General features: G+C 46.7%; 1 pseudogene; it reads left to right on the top strand.

Annotated features, from left to right (window-relative positions):
• The first annotated feature begins 5667 nt into the window (after window positions 1-5667).
• LOC101135190 (large ribosomal subunit protein uL23-like) lies at window positions 5668-6309 on the top strand (annotated as a pseudogene).
• Window positions 6310-8161: the final 1852 nt, after the last annotated feature.

The following is an 8161-nucleotide window of genomic DNA, read 5'->3' as shown; positions in this document are numbered from 1 at the left end:
ACTGCTTTGAAAATTGCTACATTTTCTCACTTTTGCCTTCTAAGAGTAATGCTTTTTTTTTTTTTAATAGCTTGTCTAAAATATCTTTCTCCAGGCTGGGCACAGCGGCTCATGCCTGTAATCCCAGCACTTTGGGAGGCCGAGGAGGGTGGATCACCTGAGGCCAGGAGTTTGAGACCAGCCTGGCCAACATGGTGAAACCCCACCTCTACTAAAAGTACAAAAATTAGCCGGGTGTGATGGCACATGCCTGTAATCCCAGCTACTCAGGAGGCTGAGGCAGAAGAATCGCTTGAACCCAGGAGGCGGAGGTTGCGGTGAGCCGAGATCGTGCCACTGCACTCCAGCCTGGGTGACAGAGTGAGACTCCATCTCCAAAAAAAAAAAAAAAAAACCTTTCCCCAAGATCAGGTAACCAGCAGGAAAAAAAGAAATCTTGCATTATCACATGATGATGAAGGTATTCCATTTTTTTCTCTAAATTTTTATAGTTTTACCTTTCATATTTAGGTATTTAATACATGTATAATTGATTATTTATGGTGTGAGGTAAGGATTTTTCTTTTCTCATGGATTTCTAATTGTCAATTTATTGAGAAGCTTGCAATTTATTCTGTATTTTGTCATAAATCAAGGGTTCATTAATGTATGAGTCTGTATCTACAAAAACTCTTTTGTATTTTATTTTTTGTTTTTTGTTTTTGGAGACAGTTTCACTCTGTTGCCCAGGCTGGAGTGCAATGGCATCATCTCAGCTCACTGCAACCGCTGCCTCCCAGGTTCAAGTGATTCTCATGCCTCAGCATCCTGAGTAGCTGGGTTTACAGGCGTGCACCACCATGCCCAGCTAATTTTTTGTATTTTTAGTAGAGACAGGGTTTAGCCATGTTGGCTATGCTGGTCTTGAACTCCTGGCCTCATTGATCCGCTAGCCTCAGTCTCCCAAAGTGCTGGGATTACAAGTATGAGTCACTACACCTGGCTTTTTTTTTTTTTTTTTTTTTGAGACAGTATCTTACTCTGTTGCCCAGGCTAGAGTGCAGTGACACAATCACAGCTCACTACAACCTCAACCTCCCAGGCTCAACTGATCCTCCCACCTCAGCCTTCTGAGTAGCTGGGACCACAGGCACACACCACCATGCCTGGCTAATTTCCTTTTACTTTTTGCAGAAACAAGGTCTCACCATGTTGCCCAGGCTGGTCTTGAATTCCTGGTTCAAGTGATCCTCCCACCTTGGCCTCCCAAATTGCTGGGACTACGGGTGTGAGCCACAATGACTGGCTCTACAGAAAGTCTCTATTGGGTTCTTGGTCTCTATATCCTTGCACCAATAGCATGCCACCCTTTGCCTCTGTCCTCTCCTCTCCTGCTTCTTCTGCCATCACCTTGTGGCCATCCTGGCCCCTGTGTCTTCCCACAGCTAGTTCTCTGACCCTGTCCCAGTCTCATTTAGCAAATGCTTCAATCCTCTTAGGTCAGGCCAGCCTCAGCAAAACATAGGGAGAATTAGTGCGGATTTGGGGGAAACATGTGACAGGCTGTGGTTGGAGGTGGGGACAGACTGCCGGGATATAATGAAAAATGCTCCTGCTCCTCAGAGAGACCCTGAGAGGGATGTACACAGAAAACCACACTGAGACTGTCCCAAGGGAGGCAGAGCGATGGGAAAAGGGAGAGACTGAGGGGGAGGGAGAGAGGGAAAGTGAGGTGCAAAGAAAAGGGGAAACTGAGGCATGGGAGTTTCCTGCCCTCAAAACCAGAACAGGTAGGGTCTCCCCAGCCCGTGTCACTTCCCACGTGACAGCAGCTGTCCTATGTGCTCTAATATCCTTACAAAAGGTCCTTTGAGGCTGGCAGCCTGTAATCCCTTTGCCTACGGGGGTTACGCCAAACATCAGGGTGTTTAAGTCCATTTCTGAGAAGACCAAAAAGATTCAGTCTGAGCATGTACCAGGCCACCCAGCCAAAGAGCACAGCCCTTAACTCCTCCACTCTATCGAGTGATACCAAGCTCATCTGCTTCTTGGACTGTTTGGAGGAGGACCTGTGGACAGCTGGATGTCCATGAGACTTTGGGTATCAACTACACCTTCTCCATACGTGTGGGGTGTGAGCAACATGGAGCTGTGTCATTGACATGCCCAGCACAGAGCCTAGCTTACAGGAAGCTCGGAGGAAACGGGTGATCTTATTATTCTGCCATTTAGACAACACCCTCCTCCCATATCTCTTCCCTCCTCTGACTCATCTCCTACCTCTCTCTGCCCTGTGCAGACCCATGCTCCCCTTCCCTCTCCTTCCCTAGTCTCTCTCCCTCCCTCTCAGTCCCTGCGTTTCTCCCTAGCAGGTCTCCCTGGCCTTGACCTAATCTAACTCACCACCTGCCCCAATCCTCTTAGAGCCAGGTGAGGTGGCATCTGCAGAATCTCAGCCGGGTCACAGAAGAGTTGAAGGGGAGAAGGGACATATTGGTGGATGATGTCAAAACCCTTCTCAAGCCCGTGCTGGCACCTTCTCATGCCTCCTTACTGGCCGTGAGACTTCAGTTACAGCAGTAGGTGCTGTCAGGGTCTCCTGGAGCCCTTCCCCTATATAAGCCCCAGAGAGACTCCTCAGGAAGACAAAACAAAGCTGCAGAATCTGCTCTCCCTGATTGGGGCAGTGAGTGGAACAACGTGTTGTAGATGTTCCGCAGACACACCTGATTTTCTCTGCATATGTGATGAAAAATGTAAACTGGCCGGACGCAGTGGCTCACGCCTGTAATCCCAGCACTTTGGGAGGCTGAGGCGGGCCGATCACGAGGTCAGGAGTTCGAGACCAGCCTGGCTAACATGGTGAACCCTCGTCTCTACTAAAGATACAAAAATTAGCCGGACGTGGTGTCGGGCACCTGTAATCCCAGCTACTCAGGAGGCTGAGGCAGGAGAATCGCTTGAACTCCGGAGGCAGAGGCTGCAGTGAGCCGAGATCGTGCCACTGCACTCCAGCCTGGGTGACAGGGTGAGACTCCATCTCAAAAAAAAAAAAAAAGTAAACCCTTCCACTTTTTTCTTCTTTCTTTTGGCTGCAGTCAGCTCTGGGAATGGGGATGGAATGGAAATTTATTTTTAGTTCTGTATTCATTCACTTTTTTTTTTTTTTTTTTTTGAGACGGTCTTGCTGTGTCACGCAGGCTGGAGTGCAATGGTGCTATCTCGGCTCACTGCAACCTCCACCTCCTGGGTTCAAGCAATTCTCGTGCCTCAGCCTCCCAAGTAGCTGGGATTACAGGCGCCCTCCACCACACCTGGCTAATTTTGTATTTTTAGTAGAGACAGGGTTTCACATGCTGGCCAGGCTGGTCTTAAACTCCTGACCTCAAGTGATTCACCTGCCTTGGCCTCCCGAAGTGCTGGGATTACAGATGTGAGCCACCACGCCCGGCCTATTCACTTTTGTACACTTAGAATTTCTTGCTAGAGAAGTGCTTTTATTTTATCATTACAGAACTGTATCTTGAATAAAGTGGTAACTCTTGTAGCTAACATAAGAAAATATCTACAGAATAAACACACACACAGACACACACAGACACACACACACACACACTCAAACTCCTGGGATGAATTCATGAATTTGGCAAGGTTCCAGGATACAAAATCAATAAACAAAAACCAATTGTATATCTTGGTGTTGTGTGGGAATTTTTTTTAAAAAAAATAAACAAATTATATTTCTATATAATAGCAACAAAAATTGGAAAATAAGTTTTTTAAAAACACTATTTACAAAAGCATTAAAAAACATAAAACAGGCTGAGTGTGGCGGCTCATTCCTGTAATCCCAGCACTTTGGGAGATCGAGGCAGGAGGATCGCTTGAGGCCAGGAATTCAAGACCAGCCTGTACAACATAGCAAGACCCCATCTACACAAAAAAATAAAAAATAAAACTAGCTGGGCATGGTGGTGCACAGCTGTCGTCCCAGCTACTTTGAGGCCAGGAATTCAATACCAGCCTGTAAAATAAAGCAAGACTCCATCTACACAAAAAAAATTAAAAATAACACTAGCTGGGCATGGTAGTGCACAGCTGTAGTCCCAGCTACTTGGGAGACTGAGGTAGGAGAATTGCTTGAGCCCAGGAGTTTGAGGCAGCATCACTGCACCACTGCACTCCAGCCTGGGCAACAGAGCAAGACCCTGTCTCAAAATACACACACACACACACACGCACGCATGCACACACACCTATAAAATGCCTAGGAAGAAAGTAGGATGTGCAGGACAGCTACGACCACAATTATCAAAACATTGCCCGTAGAAGTTAAAGAAGACCTAAATAAGGCCAGGCGCGGTGACTCACGCCTGTAATCCCAGCACTTTGGGAGGCCAAGGCAGGCAGATCATGAGGTCAGGAGATAGAGACCATCCTGGCTAACACAGTGAAACCCCATCTTTACTTAAAAAAAATACGAAAAAATCAGCCGGGCCTGGTGGCAGTCCTCTGTAGCCCCAGCTACTCGGGAGGCTGAGGCAGGAGAATGGTGTGAACCCGGGAGGCAGAGCTTGCAGTGAGCAGAGATGGTGCCACTGCACTCCAGCCTGGGCTACAGAGCAAGACTCAGTCTCAAAAAAAAAAGAAAAAAAAGAAGACCTAAATAAACAGAAAGGCATCTGATGTTCATGGATAGTCTCCCCAAATCTGTCTATAAATTCATTGCAATCCCAATCAAAATCTCAGTCAAGTTTTCTGATAAAACTGATAAGATGATCCTAAAATTAGACGGAAATGCGGATTTAGAATAGCCAAGTAATCTTGAAAAAGAAGAACAAAACTGGAGAACGTATACTACCTAATTTCAAGATTTATTATAAAGCTACAGTAGTCAAGAAAGTGTGTTATGAGCATAAAGATCAACAAAGAGATCAGTAGAATAAAAGAGAAAATCCAGAAATAGATCCACATATGCAATCAACTTGTTTTGAACAAAGTATCAAGTCAATTTGATGAGAGGATGGGGAGTTTAACAAATGGTCCTGGGCCGGGCGCGGTGGCTCACACCTGTAATCCCAGCAGTTTGGGAGGTTGAGGCGGGCAGATCACAAGGTCAAGAGTTCGAGACCAGCCTGGCCAATATGGTGAAACCCCGTCTCTACTAAAAATACAAAAAATTAGCCAGGCGTGGTGGCACATGCCTGTAATCCCAGCTACTTGGGAGGCTGAGGCAGGAGAATTGCTTGAACCTGGGAGGCGGAGTTTGCAGTGAGCGGAGATCAGGCCACTGCACTCCAGCCTGGCGACAGAGAGAGACTCCCTCTTTTTTTTTTTTTTTTTGAGACAGAGTCTAGCTCTGTCGCCCAGGCTGGAGTACAGTGGCGCGATCTCGGCTCACTGCAACCTCTGCCTCCCGGGTTCATGCCATTCTCCTGCCTCAGCCTCCCGAGTAGCTGGGACTACAGGTGCCCACCACCACACCCGGCTAATTTTTTGTATTTTTAGTAGGGACAGGGTTTCACCGTGTTAGCCAGGATGGTCTTGATCTCCTGACCTCGTGATCCGCCCACCTCAGCCTCCCAAAGTGCTGGGATTACAGGCGTGAGCCACCACGCCCAGCCAAGACTCCATCTCAAAAAAAAAAAAAAAGGTCAAAAACAAAAATTAACCTTGTCTTTTCACAAGATGGTGCCGAAAGCGAAGGAAGCTCCTGCCTCTCCTAAAGCCCAAGCCAAACCGAAGGCTTTAAAGGCCAAGAAAGCAGTGTTGAAAGCCGTCCACAGCCACACAGAAGAGAAGATCCGCAGGTCACCCACCTTCAGGCGGCCCAAGACAGCGCGACTCCGGAGGGAGCCCAAATATCCTCGGAAGAGCGCCCCCTGGAGAAACAAGCTTGGCCACTCTGCAATCATCACGTTTCCACCGACCACTGAGTCCGCCATGAAGAAGATGGACGACAACAACACGCTTGCCTTCATTATAGATGTTAAAGCCAAGGAGCACCAGATCAAACAGGCTGTGAAGAAGCTCTGATTCGGCCTGACGGAGAGAAGAAGTCACATGTTCAACCGACTCTTGGTTACAATGCTTTGGATGTTGCCAACGAAATTGGGGTCATCTAAACTGAGTCCAGCTGGCTAATTCTCAATATATGTATATCTTTTCACCATAAAAAAGTAAATAAATAAAAATAAACTGGGCTGGGCGCGGTGGCTCACACCTGTAATCCCAGCACTTTGGGAGGTTGAGGCGGGCAGATCACCTGAGGTCAGGAGTTCGAGACCAGCCTGACCAACATGGAGAAACCCCATCTCTACTAAAACTACAAAAAATTAGCCGGGCGTGGTGGTGCATGACTGTAATCCCAGCTACTCGAGAGGCTGAGGCAGGAGAATCACTTGAACCCGGGAGGTGGAGGTTGCAATGAGCCAAAATCACGCCATTACACTCCAGCCTGGGCAACAAGAGCAAAACTCTGTCTCAAAAAAAAAAAAAAAAAAAAAAACAAACCTTGACTCCCACCTCACTCCAAATGAAAAGCTACAACCAGGAAGCTTCTAGAAGCATCCATAGGAGAATATTTTTACAGTCTTGGAGTGAGCAAGGATTTCTTAGACCAGGCTGGGCACAGTGGCTCAGGCCTGTAATTCCAGCTCTTTGAGAGGCTTTGGCAGGAGGATGGCTGGAGCCCAGGAGTTCAAGACCACCTGGGCAACATGGCAAAACCCTGTCTCTACTAAAAATACAAAAAAAGCCAGGCACGGTGGCTCATGCCTGTAATCCCAGCACCTTGGGAGGCCGAGGCCGGAGGATCACCTGAGGTCAGGAGTTCGAGACCAGCCTGACCAACATGGTGAAACCTTGTCTCTACCAAAAATACAAAAATTAGGTGTGGTGGCTACTCCAGAGGCTGAGGCTGGAGAATTGGTTGAACCCAGGAGGTGGAGGTTGCAGTGAACCAAGATCGTGCCACTGACTCCAGCCTGGGTGACAGAGCCAGCTTCCCGTCTCAAAAAAAAAAAAAAAAAAAAAAAGATATGCAAAAAGGCCAGTAAGCCCATGACATCAAAAATCATCAGGGAAATGCATATTAAAACTAAAATGGACCACATGCAGTGGCTCACGCCTGAAATCCCAGCACTTTGGGAGGCCGAGGCGAGTGGATCACAAGGTCAAGAGATCGAGACCATCCTAGCCAACATGGTGAAACCCCATCTCTACTAAAAATACAAAAATTAGCTGGGTGTAGTGGTGTATGCCTGTAGTCCCAGCTACTTGGGAGGCTGAGGCAGGAGAATTGCTTGAACCCAGGAGGTGGAGGTTGCAGTGAGCCGAGATCATGCCACTGCACTCCAGCCTGGCGACAGAGCAAGACTCTGTCTCAAAAAAAAAAAACTGTGGGAGGCTGAGGCAGGAGGACTGCTTGAGACCAGTCTGGGCAATATAATGAGACCCCATCTCTACAAAAATATTAAAATTAACTGAGCATGATGGTACAGACTTGTAATCCCAGCTACTTAGGAGGCTGAGATGGGAGGATCACTTGAGCCCAGGACAAGGATACAGCAAGCCATGATCACTATACTCCAGCCTCAGTGACAAAGCAAGACCCTGTCTCGAGAAAAATAATAAATAAGAAATAAACATATGTCCACAGGAAGACTTGTACAAGAATATTCGTAACAACTTTATTCATAAAAGACCAAAATAGAAACAGCCCAAGTGAATGGTTAAGCAAATTATGGTATGTCCATACAATGGACTATAACACAGCACTGAAAAGGAACAAGCTGTGGATACACATGTGATATGGAAGAATCTCAAAATCATTTATGTTGGGTGAAAAAAGCCAGACACAAGAGGTTGTATGTGATGCAATTTCATTTCTATGAAATTCTAGAAGATATGGAAATAATCTGTAGTTACAGAAAGCTCTATATGATACTATTTCATTTATATGAAATTCTAGAAGAGACAGAAGTAATCTATAGTTAGAGAAAGCAGATTGGTGGTTGCCCAGGCAGGTGTGGGAATGAATATAAAATGACTGCAAAAAGGTCCCAGGGAAATTTGGGGGCTGACGGATGCTTCTTGTTTGGGTGCTGGTATCATAGTTGTATACTTTGTTGTTGATGATCCTTTTTTGAGACGGGTCTCACTGTGTCACCCAGGCTGGAGT

This window comes from Gorilla gorilla, chromosome 20, assembly GCF_029281585.2.
Source record: "Gorilla gorilla gorilla isolate KB3781 chromosome 20, NHGRI_mGorGor1-v2.1_pri, whole genome shotgun sequence".
NCBI classification, from domain to species: domain Eukaryota; kingdom Metazoa; phylum Chordata; class Mammalia; order Primates; family Hominidae; genus Gorilla; species Gorilla gorilla.
This window is presented reverse-complemented; position numbering and strand designations above follow the sequence as displayed.